Here is a 20,865-nt window from a genome sequence, read left to right as displayed (position 1 = left end):
AACAATAGAGCAGGGGTCAGTAAACTATGGCTGGTGGGCCAAGTCTAGGCCTCTACCAGCTTTTATAAATGAAGCTTTATTGGAACACAGCCATGTTCCTTAGTATATGTATTGTTTGTGTCTGTTTTCACATCACAGCAGCAGAGCTAAGTAGTTGCAAATGAGACTGTATGGCTTGTAAAGCCTAAAATATTGACTGTCTGACACTTTATGGAAAAAGGTCTCCAACGCCTGCAATAGTATATAATGAAAGTGATGCTATGTAACATCTAAGACTAGGTCATAAAAGGTCATGCAGCTTTTGCATGATTCTCGTGGAATGCTTCAACCCTGGACACTCATTCTCTTGGAATACTCTATCTTGAATCCTAACTACCACGTTATGAGAAGTCCAAGCCACCTGGGCAGCCATCTATAGGCACTCCAGTCAACAGTCCTTGTTGGGCCCAGTCTTCAAGGGCTAGACATGTGAATTAAAATTATCTAGATGATTCCAGCCCCAGCCATCTGAATCCTCATGAGCTGAGGTTCCAGACATCAGTCATGGAGTAGAGACAAGCCATCTCCTCTGTGTACTGTTTGAATTGCTGACCCACAGAATCTGGGCACATATTAAAATTTTTGTTTATTTCACCACTAAGCTTGGACTTCTTTATTATGTAGCAATAGATAACTATAGCACTGTGTCTGTACACAGGATATCTACATTTCACAGAGCACAGATTTTTAGATGTGAATGTTGACTGCTCAATTTCTAAGAAGAACGTATACACACACATAGGTACAAAATGTTTATGTATATGTAAATATTAGACCTATATAATAAACTAATCTATATTATCCATAAAATGAGGGGCCTTGATAATGGCTAACATTATTTTTCGGTATTTATTGTGTTCCAAGAACTGATAAATTCTTGCATTGTATGAATTTTCTCTTTCACCCTCATAGCAACTCCCTGAGAGAAGTAATGGTATCTCTATTTTATAGATGAGAAAACTGAGGCAAAAACAGATAACATGCTCAAGAGTACTCAACAAGTAAATTTTAGAGTCAAGATTTGAACCCAGGTTCTCAAGTTTTAGATCCCTTACTCATACTCACCAAGCTATATACTGAGGAAGGTGATGAAAGCTGACGCCATTAACTCATGCTCAAGAAGTTAGACAGAAACTTAGCAGGTATGGTTGAAAGAAGACAGGACTTGGAGTCGTAAGTCCAGAGCCTGAGTTATGAGATGAATTCTCCTCTCATCTAGATATAGGTTTGTTTTTAGAAAATGAAGAAGATCACTGCATATTTTGATTGTTAATTTCTGTACTTAATGATTACCAAAAAATGGAACTTTACCAGGGAGCTATTTTGCAATGACATAAATTATTGATTCAAACTCAAACCTTTATTATAAATTATTGATTCAAAATCAAATCTTTATTAAGTCTCCCTTGCATCAGAAGTTTTTCCCACTCTTCATTTCTTTGAAACCCTTTCCTGTCTACTCTTGGCCAAAGCTTGAAGCCTAATTTAACACTTGGAAATAAAATAATGAAATAGTCATAACACAGCAATTCCAATGCCTACTGAAATGGAAGCTCTAAATAATTTTTCAGATAATTTAGGAAATTAAAAATATTTACATCATAGATGCAAAGACAGAAGTTACTTGTGTAATAAACGGTGAGACAAAAAGTTTCTGGTCAAGTAGATTTGTTTATATATGATCACTAATCTGAGTTCTACCCCTGTGCTAAAACCCAGTGACAGGTTGCATACAGCTTCTAAAGGGATAGTTCAGTGCATTGGGTCAAATTCATGCCATAAAATGTGGTATTAGTAGTAGTACTAGAAGACAGAGTGACTGTCTTCTTTGGGACATAGATGAAGACCCCAAGATAGACAATATCAAGGACAAATTATGTAGAATAAGATATTATCTCAGTCCTTGGAACATGTCATCCAGGATAGAACAAGAAGTAGATTTATTATCAAGTACATGAAGCCAGAGACAGTAAGCAATGAGTGGTAGTTGGTTAAAATAGACAGGTTTTAGAAGTAGAGGCACGGATGTAGAAAACAAACTTAGGGTTACCAGGGGATTGTGGCAGGGAGGCTAAATTGGGAGATTGGGACTGAAATATACACACTACTATACATAAAATAGATAACTAGTAAGAACCTGCTCTTCTTATTAGCCCAGGGAACTCCATTCAGTACTCTGTAATGGGCTATTTGGAAAAGACTCCAAAAAAAAAAAATAAAAGTGCGGCTTCCCTGGTGGCACAGTGGTTGAGAGTCTGCCTGCTGATGCAGGGAACACGGGTTCGTGCCCCGGTCCGCGAAGATCCCACATGCCGTGGAGCGGCTGGGCCCGTGAGCCATGGCTGCTGAGCCTGCGCGTCTGGAGCCTGTGCTCCACAACGGGAAAGGCCACAACAGTGAGAGGCCCGCGTACTGAAAAAAGAAAAAAAAAAAGTGGATATATGTACATGTATAACTGATTCACTTTGCTGTACACCTGAAACTAACACAACACTGTACATCAACTACACTCCAATAAAATTTAAAAAAAAAAAAACAGGGTTTAAGAACCATAGTCAGGGAGCAGTGTGGATTGGAAAGACCTGGCAAGAAATATTTCTGCATCCTCAGACAATGCTCCCCAAGCTGTCTATTGCAAGGGTGAGCATTTAAGAGATCTTTGACCTAAGGAGGACATGAGATTAACAATCTATCCCAATGTACATGAATTATTCTCCTCGGTACTATCAGAAATCAGATGGCATCCTAGAGCAGGGGTCAGCAGATCTTTTTGTAAAGGGTTAGATAGTAAATATTTTGGATTTTCTGTACCATACATCTCCATTGCAACTGCCCATCTGCTGCTGTAGCACAGAAACAGCCATGCACAATACGTTAATGAATGGATGCGGCTGTGTTCAAGCCAAACGTTATGTACAAAACCAGGAGTCAAGCGAGATCTGATCAGTGGGCCAGAGTGTGCGGACCCCAGTTCTGGGTCAGTGTTCACAGCTGAATGAGTCATGAGGCCTTAAGTTCCAGTTCTCATTGTACTACTTTCTACCTGGGTGAACTTGGGTTCATCCTTTTATTTATATGGGCCACTGTATTAGTCAAGGTTCTCCAGAAAAACAGAACCAACAGCATGTGTATACAACGTGCCCATATATACTGATAGATATAGATCTAGATATCGATATTGATACCTAGATCTATATCCATATCTATATAAAGATAGAGAAAGAGAGAGATTTTAAACAACTGGTTCACACAATAATAGAGGCTTGGTAAATTCAAAATCTGCAGGTTAGGCTGTCTAGAGACTCTCGGAAGAGTTGCAGTTCAATTTCTGTAAGTCTTCTGGCAGAATTCCTTTTTGCGACAGGGAGGTCAGTCTTTGTTTTATTAAGAGCTTCACCTGATTGGATGAGGCCCATGCATATTATGGAGGATAACCTGCTTTACTCAAAGTCCGCCACAAATTTAATTATGAATTTCATCCAAAAACACCATCACAGGGACTACCCTGGTGGCACAGTGGTTAAGAATCCGCCTGCCAATGCAGGGGACACGGGTTTGAGCCCTGGTCTGGGAAGATCTCACATGCCGTGGAGCAACTAAGCCCATGCACCACAGCTACTGAGCCCGTGCACCTAGCGCCCATGCTCTGCAACAAGAGAAGCCACTGCAATGAGAAGCCCGCACACCCCAACAAAGAGTAGCCCTCGCTTGCTGCAAATAGAGAGAGCCCACGTGCAGCAACGAAGACCCAATGCAGCCAAAAATATAAATAAATAAAACATAAAAATTTTAAAAAACACAAAAACACCATCACAGAAATATCCAGAATAATATTTGACCAAATAACTGGGCATGGTGGCCCAGACAAATTGACATGGAAAATTCACCACCTAAGCCATAGTTTTGTCACCTGTTACTGAGAAATATGACTTATCTGAACTATTTTGATACCTAGAAGATACCTTCTAGAGGTAACACCCTCAGTATTTCACATGGTAGGCAATAGAGGGAATGAGCCCATTTGCCCAGTCATATGACACCTAAAGGATAAAATTCTGTCTTCTCTCTCCAACCCACAAGGATGAATGCCAAAAATACATCACTTATATCTGCTTTAGCTAACATAGGATAGGTCTGGAACAGACCTATGCTCCCAGTAAGTCTCATGAAATGCTGTTTCATTAAGGAGAGACTTTACTTGCTAAGATTAGAAGCAAAAGAGGGTGGTGGATGAAAAACTGCCCCAGGATATAAGCTCATGCAAGGAAGCAGGAGAGAGAATGGGTATCCGAAGATGTGCGCTCTGAGCCAACACTAATTCCACAGCATCAGGTTATAATTCAGGCAGCCCAACCGCTGGGGGTTTTTTCCCCTTCTTCTTTTCCCCCAAAGAGGGACAAGCATACTGACAAAGGAAGAGCATCAGTCACCACAGATAAATTGCTTTTTAGAGGTGATCTCGCAAATGATTTGGCTCAGTGTAGACTATGATTTGGCCACCAAACCATAAGCTAGAGCATTTCATTCCAGGTCCCTCCTCAAATATCCATGATAGGTAAAACTTTGGCATCAAGTAGGTCTTGAAATCTCCCCAGGTGATTATAATATGCAACCAGGGCTGAGAATCTGGAGATGTAGAGCAAACTTAAATTGAACTTTAGTTAAACAGTAAAACAAGCTCTGACTCTACTGGCTGGAGCTAGACAAGGGATATGGATTTAGTGGGATGAGAAGATAAAGGACACCAGGGAGTAAATCAAATGCTTTACACCTGTGCTTAGCTAATTGCTACTCAGATAATTCAGACAATCTTACAGCACCTGAACCCTGAAATGCCTTAGTTCTGTTTTAAAAAAAGTAACTCTTCAAGTAACTGAACTCTGAGAATCATGCCAATCATAAAGAAAAAGAAGAAATCTTATTTTTTGAATTAGTTGATTTCATATATACTGTTTCACTTTCATGATATTAACTAGTTATCTTTCTTTCCATTTTATGTTTGAGGAAAGTAAGGCTTTAAAGTCTCAGTAATTTTCTCAAGGTCACTTGTTAAGGGTGTGGTAGGCAGCATAATGGCTCCTAAAAATGCCCTCACCCTAATCCCTAGAACCCAATAATATGTTACCTTACATGGTAAAGAGGACTTTGCAGATATGACTGAAGTTATAGGCCTTGAGATAGAAAGATTATCCTGGATTACCTCATGGAACAAATCTAATTGCATGAGTCCTTAAAAGCAGAAAACCATTCCCAACTGTAGAAAGAGAAAGAGAGAGATGTCCTAATAGAAGCAGAATCAGAGAGATGCAACATTTGGGGTTTTGTAGGTGGAGAAAGGGGACTCTGAGTCAAGGACTACAAGTGACCGCTGGAAGCGGATAAAGTCCAGGGAACAGAAACACCCCTAAGAGCCTCCAGAAAAGAATGTAGCTCTGCCAACACTTTTTTTTCTTTTTTAACCATCTTTATTGGAGTATAATTGCTTTACAATGGCGTGTTAGTTTCTGCTTCATAACAAAGTGAATCAGCTATACATATACATATATCCCCATATCTCCTCCCTCTTGCATCTCCCTCCCACCCTCCCTTGCCTATCCCACACATCTAGGTGGACACAAAGCACAGAGCTGATCTCCCTGTGCTTTGTGGCTGCTTCCCACTAGCTAGCTCTTTTACATTTGGTAGTGTATATATGTCCATGCCACTCTCTCACTTCATCCCAGATTACCCTTCCCCGTCCCTGTGTCCTCAAGTCCACTCTCTATGGCTGCGTCTTTATTCCTGCCCTGCCCCTAGGGTCTTCATAACCATTTTTTCTTGTTTTTTAGATTCCATATATATGTGTTAGCATATGGTATTTGTTTTTCTCTTTCTGACTTACTTCACTCTGTATGACAGTCTCTAGGTCGATCCACCTCACTACAAATAACTCAATTTCATTTCTTTTTATGGCTGAGTAATATTCCATTGTATATATGTGCCACATCTTTATCCATTCATCTGTCGATCCTGCCAACACTTTTACTTTACTCAATTGAGACCAATGTCAGACTTGTAAGGTAATAAATTTACGTTGCTTTGAGTCACTAAATTTGGGATAATTTGTATGAAAGCAATAAAAAAAATACAGAGGTCCTACAAGAGCCAGGCTATATATTTATACTTAAGTATTTCTGAAATGAATTTAACCTTGTGATTGACAGCAGCAGCAGCAGCAGCTTCCAAGGGATCCCACCACACACCTGAGGCAAAAGGAGCCTAATACAAAGCAGTGACAGCAGCAGGTCACTGCCCCACACTTGGGGTAGAGGGGGACTTGATCTACTGTAGCAGCAGCATAGCCTGAATGGGAACCCATCCTCCTGTGGCATTAGTCCCATCAACATTAGTCTAATCTGCTAGCATCTGCTGTGCCAACAGGCCCAACATATACAAACCCTCCAACTCAGTAGCATTAAGTGAGCCAGGCTCAGTGTTTCCTGAAACTCATATCCAGTTGCACTGGAAATCCAAGATATCACCTACTGTTATGAAAACATAAACAATAACAGAAGACTGGGAACTTCAGAAAGAAAAGGGGAACAATGGAATGGGTGAAAACAAATGGGGTAAAATAAGAGACTATCATTAGCCTCATGAGTTTCTTAAATTCTATATGATGGTCAAAGCAAAAATGATGACACCATCTGATGGGGTTCTAAATGTAGAGAAAGGAAATACTACAGAAAATCATACTTTAACTTCACTTGAAGTAATGAAACACTGATTCCAGTAGGCTATGATAAGTTACATATGTATACTGTAATGCCAAAAGCAACCACTAAGAAAACTATACAAACAGTATACACAAATGATTATAAATGAATTAAATTAAAATGGACTTATTAAAAAATGTTTAAGTCACCCACAAGAAGGAAAAATAAGGGAAACACAGGATTGAGAAACTAAGGTAAAAGACAAAACAAAAAATAACATGGTAGACCAAATCTTTGACATGGCAATAATTACATTACCGGAAAATGATCTAAATAACCAAGTCAAAGACAGAGATTGGAAGAGTAGATTAAAAAATCGCAAGCATGATCCAACTATATACTGTCTATAAGAAGCTTACTTTCAACATCATGATATAGGTAGTTCAAAGTAAAAGGATGAAAATGATATATCATGTGAACATTAATCAGAAAAAGCAGGAATGGCTATATTAATATCAGATAAAGTAGACGTCAGAGCAAAGGAAATTATTAGGGGCAAAGAGGGTCATTACATAAAGATAACAGAAATAATCCACCTAGATGACCTAGTGATACTAAATGTGTGTGCACCAAACAACAGAACTTCAAAATGCATGAAGCAAACACTGAAAAAGGTAAAAGGAGAAAGTTTTAAATCCACAATTATTATTTGAGACTTCAACACAGCAATTTATACAACTACCAGAGAGAAAAATCAGCAAGGATATGGAAGAACTGAAAACATCATCAATCAACAGGATATAACTGACATTTAAAGAACACACTCAGTAAGAGCAGAATACATATTGAAGTGTCCATGGAACATTCACTCATATACCATATACTGGGCGATAAAAAAACATTAGCAGATTTAAAAGAATTAAAATCACAGAGAGTATGTTCTCTAGCCATAATGGAATCAGACTAGAAATCAATAAGAGAAAGACAACAGGAAAATCTTCAATCACATGAAAACTAAACATCACACTTCCAAATAACTCATGGGTAAAAAAGACAGCATCAAGGAAAAAATTTTTAAATGCATAGAATAAAAGAAAATGGAGATATAACAGATCAAAGTTTGCGGAATGAAGTGAAAGCAACGCTGAAAGGGAAGTTTATAGCACTAAATTGGGAAAGAAAATATTTCAAAGCAATAATCTAATTTTCTATATTAAAATAGTAAAAAAGGAAGAGGAAAAAACACTAAACAAGCAGAAAGAAGGAAATAATAAAGATGAAACAGAAATCCATGAAACTGAAAACAGGAAAATAGGGGGGAAAATCAATGAAACAAAAGGCTGGTTCTTTGAAATAAACAATCTAACCAATAAAGATCTAGAAAGACTGATAAAGATATACAGAGAGATGCCACAAATCACAGATATCAGAAATGCAACCAGGGATACCATGACATATCCTGCAGGTTAATGAGGGACAAGTTACTATGAACAAGTCTACACTATAAATTCAAAAATGTAGATGAAATGGGCCAATGTTTCTACACCCAAAACTACCAAAACTCAGCCAAGATGAAATAGATAATCTCAATTTTCCTGTAACCATTAGAAACACTGGTTTTTCATTTACAAACTCCCAAAAGAAATATTCAGGCTTAGATGTTTCACTTTTACCCAAGACTTAAAGAATTAACACCAATTTTACATGATTTGATAAGAAATAGAAGTAGAGGGAACAGTTTCTAATTAATTTTATGAAGCCAGTATTACCTTGATACCAAAACCATACAGGGATAGTATAGAAAGAAGAAACCTACAGACCAATATTTTTTATGAAATTGGCTGAAAAACCCTCAGCCAAATATTAGCAAATTAAATCCAGAAATATATGAAAAGAATAATATACCATGACCAAGTGGGATTTATTCCAGTTATGCAAAGTTGGTTAAATATTGGAAAATTAAACAGTGTAATCCACCATATCCAATAGATTAAGGGGGAAAAGTCATGTGATCCTATCCATTAATGCAGAGAAAGCATCTGACAAAATCCAATCCCATTCATGATTTTAAAGAAAGAAGAAAAAAAACTCCAAGCAGACTAGGAATAGAAAAGGAACATACCGAAACTCATAAAGATGATCTACAAACAACCTATACCGACATGATATTTAACTGTGAAAGACTGGATGCTTTCTCTGTAAGATCAGAAACAAGGCACCGATATCTGCTCTCACCACTTTTATTGAATATATCACTGGAGGTTCTAGTAAGAAAATAAAGCAAAAATAAATAAATACATAAATTTAAAAGTTAAATTTTTTAAAAGTTTATTTAAAAGATAAAAGGACTATTCCTACTACGTTGCATAGGAAGGAACATATCCTACTGAATGTTGAATAGCAATATATCCTATTATACTGAATAAGGAAAAGTAAAACTGTCTGTATCTGAAGATGAGATGATAATCTAAATGGAGAAAATACCAAGGAATCCACAAAAAGCTTGAGAAATAATATTAGTTTGTAAATGATTTAGAGTACAAGATCACCACAATTTTATCAAATTATATATTAATAACAAATGTGTAGAAGCTTAAATAAAACTATGTGATGCCATTTACAACTGACCTAAATAAATACTTAAATATAAGCCCAATAAGACATTTATAGGACCTCTAGACTGAAAATTACAAAATGCTGATGAAGAAAAATTTTTAAGTCTCAAACAAATAGGGAGACATACCTTGTTCATGGATTAGAAAACACAACATGATAAAGATGTCAATCCTCCCCAAGTTAAGAGGCTTAACACAATTACTCTTAAAATGCCCTCAAGGTTTTTGTGGATATAGACAAGCTTATTCTAAGATTTATATGGTAAGAAGAGGCTGAAGAATAGCTAAAACAACTTGTAAAGGAAGATGAAAATGGGAGGAATTAATCTACCCAATTTCAAGAGTTTGCAGTAATGATGGAGGGTAGATACATAGATCAATGGAATGGAATAGAGAACCCAGAAATAGACTGACATCAATACATATAACTTGTTTTTGACAGCAGTGCAAAAGCTATCAAGGAAGAATAGACTTTTCAAAAAATGGTACTGAAACAGTTGGACATCCCTCGACAAAAACAAACAAACAAAAAATGAACCTTAACCTCCACACCTTACACAAAAATTAAATCAAAGTGGATCATAATCTTAAATGTAAAAGCAGGACATTTTTAGAAAAACAATAGGAGAAAATGTTTGGCATCTAGAACTAGGGGAATAATTCTTAGACTTGACACCAAAAGTATGATCAATAAAGGCAAAAACTGATAAATTGGATCTCATCAAAATGAGTTAAAAATGCTTCATAGAAGATCCTTTTAAGTGGATGAAAACTCAAATTACACAGTAGGAAAACATATTTGAAAATCCCATATGAGACAAATGACTTGTATCTATAATATACAAAGAACTCTCCAAACAACTTAAAAAAATCCAACTAGAAAATAGGCAGAAGACAGGAACAGACATTTCATGGAAGAGAATATACACACGGCAAAGGAGCACATGAAAAGATGCTCAGCATCATTAGCCATTAGGGAAATGCCAATTAAGACCATAATGAGATGTCAGAGAGTAACTAAAATTAAAGTATAGTGACAACATCAAATGCTGGCGAGTACATAGAAAAATTATATCACATCACTGGTGGGAAAATAAAATGGTTTAGCCACTCTGATCAACAGCTTGACAGTCTCTTTTAATCCTAAAAGTAGATTCACCCTACAACGCAGTAATTGTACTCTTGAGCATTTATCCAAAAGAAACAAAAACTTAATTAAGTTCCCACAGAAACTTACACATAAATGTTCATAGCAGTTTTATTTATAATAGCCCAAAACTGGCAACTACCCAAATGTCTTGCAGTGGATGAATGTTGAAACAAATTGTGATAAAATCTTATGATAGAATACTACCGAGCAACAGAAAGGAACAAATTATTAATATACGCAAAAATTGAAATGAACTTCAAGGGAATGATGCCGAGGGAAAAATTTTGAAAAGCCGATCTCCGAAGATTAAGTAATTCATGATTATGTTTACATATTATTCTTAAAATAACAAAACTGTGGAGATGGAGAACAGAGTAGAAGTTGCCAAGGGTTAGAGTGGGGGTAGAAGGTACAGCGGGGGAACTCTGTGAGGTTTTTGTGGTTCCAGTACAAATAATACAGCAATCTTGGTTTTAATCCCTAAAGATTTCTAAAAGCAATTCCTAATAAGAGGTGTCCAGATATTTAGCAATGGCAGATTAGAGGTATAGCTCCCCAACATAACAACTTCAAAAGAGAACATACTAATTCAATGCATATGTTAATTTCAAAAAAAGGCCTGTCACAATACTTAAATGGTATATATCTTAACTATATTATTCTAAGTATCCAGCTATACCAGATGGACTAGCAAGATTTTCTGTACATTCAACCTTATTTAAGACAGTAAATCTTATAATGACAGTTAGAAAAAGAAAAAAAAACAAACCTCAACTACAGTTGGATATTCTCATAGGAAGATGAGGTGAAAATATGCAGCAGCGGTTCAAAAGCTTAAGCAGTGGCACCTAAATTTGGTTGTGCATTAGAATCATCTGAAGCACTTTTTAAAAACCCTCACACTGACGGTTGGTCATCGTAGACCAATAAAATCATTTTAAATCTCCTCAGACGATGCCAATGTCTAGCCAGAACTGAGAACCAGCGGACTAAGCAGAAGGGGATGTTTCTACAAAGATCTCTTAACAATAAGTCCTTTCACCCAATCAGATTTACCTCCCCGCAAAGGGCTAAAGAATGCTAGTGTTGTCCATACTTGCTTAGCTTTAATTAGCACTTGTGACTTGCCCAAAACCTAGATCATGTTTCCCCTAAATTTCATGTTATTCCCTACGTTTTTCAAACCCAGGGCTAAGGGGTTTGCCGGGATGAGATTTTAAGTGCTCACACAGGGCAAGTCCCTGGCAAACCAGGACAGCGGTCCCTCTACATTGAAATGTAAAGCATCCTAAATAACCCTGACACTGCTCCCAGATCCTAGTCTGTGCCAACCAGTGGAGAAAAGGCATTCTCCATTACCACCACGGCAAATGCTGCTGTACTTGCCTTGGCTGGTCCCTATCTTTTCCAGGCACCACTCCCCTTCACCTGCTGGTGGACGCTTTGGCCAGCTGACAATGCAGATATTTTCAAACTTTAAGGTGAATAAAAATCATCTGGAGGGCCTGTTATAACAGAGATCACTGAGCCCCACCAGAGTTGCTGATTGCATAGGGCTGGGACAGGGCCCTAAAACTTGAATATCTGACACATTATCAGGGGACGCTGGTAAAACTGGTCAGGTTGTTACCGAATGCAGGTTCGTGTGTCTGAAGCACAGAGAGGCCAAACAAACCTAAAGGTTGGAGTCTGGAGCAGAGAAAGGTTTATTGCAGGATCGAGCAAGGAGAGGGGTGGCCCGAGTTCCAAAACACCCTGAAATCTCCAAAGGATTTCAGCAAAGCATGTTTAAAGGCCAGGTGAGGGAGGGACGTCCCAGGGAATGTGATCAGCTCGTGCACAATCCTCTGATTGGTTGATGTGGAGGCCACAGGGCAGGTAACATTATCCATCCTTAGGTGCCAGAAGGTCTGGGGGCTACGCGCTCATGATCATCAAGGAGTTAATTTCTTCCATTGGGTGGTGGTTTTTAGCATCTGAAAACTCAAGAAATATGCCTGAGATACTATTATCTGAGTACTTCAGAGAGGAACTACAGCAGAGGATATGGGGGATGGGTCTGTCCTAGGAAGGCCCCATAGGGTACTGCTTGGTTACAAGGTGACCATACTTTGAGAACCACTGCTCTAGTGGCTTGGAATGTTCAGAAAGTAATGGAAGAATCCCTTCCCAGGTCTAGATTCTAGTATCGCCAGCTATTTTGGTGGGGGGAAGGGTAAGTTTTGTCCTTGCTTGGACTTCTGGTTCATTTATATCAAAGCCTATTTGAGGCAGTGCGCTCGGCAGTCCTGCAGTTCTGTCTTTTGCTTCAGCAGTGTTTGGAATGAACAGACCCAGGGACGCTCCTTGCTCCAGCCCCCGACCACCCTCCAACCTTTCTTCCTGTCGCAACCTTTGGAATCAGCCACTCAGCTATCCTCAGCCTCCAGGACAGGCCAACACCGTTTTTTGAGCTTAGCTCCTTATCACTGATCAACCACGAGTTCCCAGGTGCGTCAGAATTATTCCATCGAGGTGGAGGCCGCCGTCCACCGCCTGTTCAACATGCATCTGGGGACACTTACCTCTCTCTGAGCTTCTATTTCGACAGCAACGATGGGACTCTGGACAGTGTGGGCCACATTTTTCGCCAACTGGCTGAGGAGAAGTGTGAGGGCGCGCAGCGTCTCTTGAAAATGCAAAACCAGTGCTGTGGCCGCGCCCTCTTCCAGGATGCGCGGAAGCCTTCTCAAGATGAGTGGGGTAAAACCCAGGACGCTGTGGAAGCCGCCATTCTTAGGGAGAAGAGCCCGCACCAGGCACTATCACATCTGCGCGCCCTGGCTTCCGCCCGCGCAGACTCCCACCTCTGTGACTTCCTGGAGAGCCGCTTCCTGGAGGAGCAGGTGAAACTCATCAAGAAGATGGGCGACCACCTGACCAACCTCCGCAGGCTGGCTGGTCCGCAGGCTGTGCTGGGCGAGTATCTCTTTGAAAGGCTCACCGTCGAGCACAAACAGGAGTCTCTGAAGTCCAGCGGCCTCTGAGGAGCCCCTCTGGCATCAGAGCTTCTGCCTGAAGCCCTGCTCTGCAGCTACTAGGCAGCTCTGTAACCGCCCTGGAGCCCTCTCCCAAGCCTTGGACCAAATGGAAACAATAACGCTTTTTGCAGAAGGAAAAAAAAAAGCCTATTTGAAACACAAACAGAATAAAGAGGAAAAAAAGAAATATATATATATGTATATATATATATATTCATGTTTTTTTCTTTTTTTAAAAATTTATTTTACTGAAGTATAGTTGATATACAATGTTGTGTTAGTTTATGCTGTACAACAAAGTGATTCAGTTATGCGTATATATAATTTTTCATATTCTTTTCCATTATGGTTAATTACAGGACATTGACTATAGTTCCCTGTACTATACAGTAGGACCTTGTTGTTTATCCATCATATATATAATAGGTTACCTCTGCTAATCCCAAACTCCCAATCCATCACTCCCCCACCTCCCCCTTCCCCTCGGGAACCACAAGTTTGTGTGCTATGTCTGTGAGTCTGTTTCTGTTTCATGGATAAGTTCATTTGTATCATATTCTAGATTCCACATATAAGTGATATCATATGGTATTTGTCTTTCTCCTTCTCACTTACTTCATTTAGTATAATAGTCTCTAGGTCCAGCCATGTTGCTGCAAATGGCATTATTTCATTCTTTTTTATAGCTGAGTAGTATTCCATTTTATATATATCACATCTTCTTTATCCATTCATCTGTGAGTGGACATTTAGGTTGTTTGCATGTCTTGGCTATTATAAATAGTGCTGCTGTGAACATAGGGGTGCATGTATGTTTTCGAATTATAGTTTTGTCCAGATATATGCCCAGGAGTAAGATTGCTGGATCATATGGTAGCTCTACTTTTAGCTTTTTGAGGAACTGCCATAGTGTTTTCCATAGTGGTTGCACCAACTTACATCCCCACCAACAGTGTAGAAGTCAGAAAGAGAGAGACAAATACCGTATGCTAACACATATATATGGAATTTAAGAAAAAAAAATGTCATGAAGAACCTAGGGGCAAAACAGGAATAAAGACACAGACTTACTAGAGAACGGACTTGAGGATATGGGGAGGGGGAAGGGTAAACTGTGACAAAGCGTGAGAGAGGCATGGACATATATTCATGTTCTTTTAACATATGAATTGCCCCACTTTATCTGTGTGAAATAAGTTTGTTCCCGTTATTGGGCTGCTTCTCAAGCTTTGCTGCTCATTTGAATGACCTAAAGAGCTTTTAAGAAAAACATTGGTGTCTGGGTCCCAGCCCCAGAGATTTTGATTCAGTAGGTCTAGGGAGGAGCCTGGGCACAGGGAGGGCTCAGAGTTCCCCAGGTGATTCTAATGTGCAGCAACTTTGGGAACCACCTCTTGGCTTCAATCCAGCTAGTGATCAGATATTAAATCTAAGACACATGGGCTAGTGCGTGAGCTCTAGGAAGATTCGTGCCAGGGAAAATGATCGATAGTTGTGTTACTTCTCTGAAATGGACTGAAATTTCCAATTAGCATGAACAGGGGAGGGTGAATGGGTGAATGCAATAAGGTGTATCATTTACGTATTGCCCTATGTGTATGGCTAGAAGCTTTTGCAACTGAGGTCTGCCCTACTTTTCATGCTAATGGTAATGCTTGTCCTCCTAATGCAGCTATAAACTTTATAAGCCCATAGGTAGACAGCATCACAAAATATTTACCCCTCCCCACTGGCCCACTCTCAAGCTTCTCTCCCCTTCCCCAATACACAAATGTACATCAATGCTCTTGAGACCACTATCAACATATTGACCTTCAATTCTTCTACTTTGCAGCTTCCCTCTTATCAGGAGATGTCAGCATTTAGTGCAAGGACAAATGCTTGCCTCTTGGTGAGTAATGTAGGCAATGCCTCCAAGAGACAAATAGCCCTTAGGGACGGGGAAAAAGTCTTTCAAAAAGGTTGATGCCCAGAGGAGGCATTTTCAGTCATCTCAGCTTAGAGGTCAAATATCCAAAATTAAAAAGGTTAAAAAAAAGAAAAAGAAGAAAGCAAGGAAGAAAAGAAGGAAACAATTTTCTTATCTCATAGTAATAAGGCAGTTTTCCTTAAAAAAAAAAAAGACTTAAGCCTTAAATTCTCTTTCCTAATCAAAATGTGCTTTTCCGTCTTTAGACTATTCCTCTTATATCCTGTATTATTCATGACGTTTAATTCTTGAAATAGCACATGGCTGAAAACAGAAGCTAACCTCTTGTCCACTATGAATTAAATCTTCTTTTCCTAGGACCTGTCTACAGTGTACAATTTGGGGTTTGCCAACATAATTATTTTCTCTGAAATAAGTTACAGCATTTTGCCTTTTCAATATATAGTTATACAATATATTGTTAACACAACATAGTTAATATAGTCAATATAGTAAATACAACTATAACACACGTGATATGATGCCACTTTGGTGATTTTCTTCATCCATGTAATTCTGAAATTTGACAGTATAGTTTTCATATTCTAATGAGCTGAGTATTACCTTTGCAAGGATAGAAAAATAAAATAAATTCATAATATTCTTGTGTGGTTTGCCCCTGGGGTGGATTACCATAATGGGGGGATATTTGAGCCTTTCCCCAAGTCATTAAAAAACCTCCAGCGAGCAGCCCCTTGTCCTCTCCAGGGAGTGGGGGGAAAGGATCTTTAATCATAATAATCCTGGGGGGAGAAATCTCAGAAATAAGACATCTGCTTCTGTGCCTTGTTGTTTTGCAGAATAGCAATGATTGCTTTAGCAGCTTCTATTGCCATGTGTGTACAATAAGTAAATGAACATAAAATTGAATGAACGCATAAAAGAAGGATAAACCCACCCAGCTTAACAAATCCACTCTCTCACCTGCTGTGCCCTGAAACATGAAAGAAAGAATCACGGGATCATAAGGATTAATAAAATAACAGTCTCTGTTAACAATATTGACAGGAGGTATAAGGATAATTTGTCTGATGTGGGACCAACAGCTTAACTGCTTAATCCTTTTTTTTTTTTTTTTTAAGGGCAACTCATTCATTTATTGTTTAAAGATTGCAAGACAACTTCTGAATTTCTGTAGCACAGTTTAAATGTTTTACTTTTTTGATAAATCAGAGTATAATAGAAAAAACAATTAGTTTCCAGTAATATCTATATCTCTATTCAGAATTAAGTCTTCCACAGACATGTAACCTGGAAACAAAAGCCTGTTACAATAAGCAAAGCTTCAACAGAGCTGCTACTTTTCGGGCCAGGGAAAGGTTCATCCCTATAGGAGGAGGATGTGCTATGTAAAATGGCTGCAAGGTCACAGCCTTGAGGGCGCTGGAAGTCTATTATCCTATCCCACATTAAGTAGTTTGGTGAACTTCAAACGTCCGTTCATCTGCAACCAAGCTGGCAAACTTTAACTGATATCTCAAGCAGGTAAAAAATAAATTAAAAGAAATCCTTACACTGATGTTCCTTGATTCACACTGTTAAATGGTTCATTAACATGTAATTCTGGCTAAGAATTACATTTGAGACTCCTTGCTCAGATTTTGGTTAGCAGTACAAATCTTTCAGAAATTCAAGTTCTTATTAATCAATAATTTGTCAGCTAGGCTACATTCAGGCATCAGCTGCAACTACAGAATAGGTGCACTGCCTCAGTGCTTTGGAAAGACATAATCTAGAACACTACTAGCAGACAAAATATCTGTTACTAGACAGCACAGGTGCAGTACAGCAAGACAAAAACATATATTCACGTGTGCCGCGGACCAGCCGGAGAAAGAGGATTTCACCGCCCAGGGTCAGAAGGGAAGGGGTAAGGAACTGAAGTGGCACCGACGAATGGGGTCAGAAGGACCAAGACAACTGATGGTTGCAAGGCAAATTTTATTGCTCTACAGTTGCAGATTATCTAGACTAGAAAAAGGAAGGTTGCCAGATGGTGGTTTACATTATCTACAGACTGTCTCGGCTCAAGGTTAACTTCCCTGGGAGAAAACCCATAAACCCAGAAGCATCAAAAATAACCTGCATGTGCAGGGGGAAGACAGCTTTGCTTGTCTCATTTTACATTCTTTCTGATCTCTGGGCCCTGGTGATTTATCTCCCATGGAATGGAACAAGGAGGGGAACAAGTAGGGACAGTCCCTTCGAGCAGTGGCGGCATGCCTAGCATGTCCTTACCTGCTCTCAAGGCTGACTGCTTCCCACAGGTCCCCCTTTTTTATTTTTTAACTTTTGCTGCAAAATAATTCCATGAAGTTTAGTGCCGAGAGTAGTGTACTGTTGCATGAGGATACGAAACAGACATGAGAAGATTATTATCAATAATAGGCAAATTATGGCCAGGGTAATAAATCCTGACAACCTTCCAGTAATCCAAGACTGAGGGTTTAACCACTTTAAATGATCCAGTAAAGTTTGAATTACATCTTCTGGCGAAACATCATCAAGATGTGTATTTTGTATACCCTGAATTTCAGCATTTAATTTCTTAAGATCAAGACTAATATTATTATCTGACCAAACACTCAGCAGATGCATTTTTACTTTTTCCCATTCCCAAATAGTCACTGTACTTTTAAGGAGTAACACACATCCATGTATACTTTGCATGACAAGCTAAACGCATCCTCAATTTTAATGCTTCTATCTGATCTCCAATCCCCAAAATTGCGTTTTTAAATTCATCTAACTTGTTATTAATCTGTAAATCTATGTGACTTTGTAAAGATAAAGCAAGACTGGTATGTTGAGATAACTGATTAGCAAAGTGAGCATGATGAATACTCTGTGAAAGAGCAAGACCGGCAGTAGCCACAGTAGCAGACAGAGCAGCCGAGGCAAGTAAACTTACTATTAGCCACCCAAGAAAGCGTCTCCTTCTCTGCAAGGCTTTAGAGAGTTCCACCCATACCTGTACTCCAGTATCTTCATACCAAGGTTCTCTCAGATGTACAGGCACCATAACATACATGGGTTGCTTTAGTATAAGCACAGATTGCGTTCCTGCAGAAGGGAACATACAACTGCTAAAAATACAATTAACACAGCTAATATTATATCCTCCTTTGGAAGAATTACCAATGTTAATAGAACCAAACAAAAGTGTATATGGAGGAGCAACACAAGTTATAACAGGTGTATTGGAATAAGTTAGAGCTAGTTTCCATATATCCCAGTTCTTTTGAAATGTGATAAACCTATCTATGATGGGAAAAGAAGAGATAAGAATTGACAGCTTGGTATAATCTATAGTACACCATATTTGGTTATTATTCCAAGATGCATTGCAACGTTCAAAATTGGATCCAGGAAAGTTAACGGTCATAAAAGGAGGAAATTGATTTTTTGATTTTCTGTTAAGCATAGTAACCTTATGTCCAGCTATAAGTATCCCTTGTCCTCCAAGTAAACGCTTCATACAGAAATAATTTCCTGAATCTTCACCTGTAACCTTGGCTATAGTAATAGCGGAATCCCTAAGTGGTGAGGCATATGAGATTTGACCTCTAATATTAATAGCTTGCCCATTTTATACCAAATGATGGTATCCTTAAGATCCTCTCGTCGGCTGGTAGCCGGGCATGTAAGAGTAATGTTGGTTCCTGTAAAACGAAGGATGCCTGGAGAGCCTGACAAACTAATTGATTGATCCGTTCCCTCATAAACATCTGTATGCTCATAACTAATAGCCTTTACACATCCAGTTTCCAGATTCAATGGGCTAAGACAGACAGGATGGGTACTAAACCAGTTAGTATAATTTACAGACATATTGATTTGTTTTATATTCCCAATAAGAGGCCCATAAACACTTATCATTGTAAAATACAGGAAACTCTGCTTCAGACCAAGATATGGGTTGTAATAGTGGAGGATCAGGTACATAGGCCCAGTAAGTTGCTGCATTAACAGAGGGAACACATGAAATGGTTGCCAACATAGCCAAAAATAAAGTTACAGGTGTAACAGGATTATTCTGTTGTTTCACTGACTCTTGAGCTCGTGAAACCAGTTGTTTAATTTGTCCCCAAGTTGGAACATCACTCCTTTGAGTCGTCCTGGCAAGTGGTCTCCTCTTCTTCTTCTTTTTCTCAATCAACACTGTCAAATTTTCGGGAGAGGTGCAGAGCTTCTTCATCTTCTGAACTAGGTGAGCTGTGGCAAGCCATCTATTTGCTTGACTAAGCACTCAGGAAGCCAGCGAGGTCCAGGCGCTGATCTGGGAAAGATACACGCGTGACCACGTCCCCAAATCAACACAGGATCAGGACCACGCCAAGTGCTGGTTAACGGATCGTTCCAGAGGACCTCCGGAGATTGAGAGGCCAATCTTGGCTCAGCCACCAACCTTCCCCCTGCAGAGCAGCCAAATTTGTCAACAGTGAGAACATTTAAAATAAACAGAGCATGATTTATAAGGTTATGTGGCGTTGTTCTATACAATTCCCCCCTGTTTATTTTTTCAATAGTTAGCTTTAAAGATCTATTTGCACGTTCTATAATACCTTGTCCTTGAGGGGTATATGGAATGCCTGTAATATGGGTAATTTTGTAATGAATTACAAAATGTTGCAAAAGCAGCGGGCCCATTATCTGTTTTAATAATTTTGGGAAGGTTCATGAAAGCAAAACAGTGTAATAAATGAGTGGTAACATGTTTAGTAGCTTCTCCGGTCTGTGCTGTAGCACAGAGGAAACCAGAATACGTGTCGATAGTGACATGAACAAACTGTAATTTCCCAAAAGACGGGATATGAGTAACATCCATTTGCCATAAATGTCTAGGTAATAATCCACGAGGATTAACAACATAATGTGGAACAGGAAGGTGAGGTAAGCATTGTGGGCATTGCTTAACAATTTGTGGGGCGGCTTCACCAGTAAGGGAAAATTGTGTGTGTAATGTAGCCGCTGACTGACGGTGTAAAGCGTGCAACTGCTGTGCTGCTTGTGAAGCAGTTTGATCATAACTTACCATAACATGAGGGTGTCCAGGACATGGACCATGAGTATCAAGAGTATGGAGATAATGAATGCAGTATATTAGCCATTCTTGACAGCATGACGAACGGAAAGGAGGAGTACGGTAAATTGGGACATGTCCTGCTTTAGGGAAAAGAGATTGAGGAGGAGGAGTAACTTCAACTCTATTCTTGGGAGGAAAATGTACAGGATAAAGATCACGTTTAGATCGAGTTAAAACATCTGCAGTCGCATTAAGTTTAGTCAATGGACCAGGCAAGTTAGAATGAGCACGGATATACAGACCTGCAACAGGACCATCATGGGAACGAATAAGCTGTTGAAGCAAACGAAA

The 20,865-nt window shown here is 39.1% G+C and overlaps 1 pseudogene across 1 annotated transcript; it reads left to right on the top strand.

The window, feature by feature from the left end:
- Nucleotides 1-1,183: 1,183 nt before the first annotated feature.
- LOC307176368 (ferritin light chain-like) lies at nucleotides 1,184-20,513 on the top strand (annotated as a pseudogene). The gene is made up of 2 exons: nucleotides 1,184-1,212; nucleotides 12,983-20,513. The product of its transcript is annotated as a ferritin light chain-like (transcript).
- Nucleotides 20,514-20,865: the final 352 nt, after the last annotated feature.

This window comes from Stenella coeruleoalba (assembly GCF_951394435.1).
Source record: "Stenella coeruleoalba genome assembly, chromosome: 17".
In the NCBI taxonomy this organism is placed as follows: Eukaryota; Metazoa; Chordata; class Mammalia; order Artiodactyla; family Delphinidae; genus Stenella; species Stenella coeruleoalba.
This window is presented reverse-complemented; position numbering and strand designations above follow the sequence as displayed.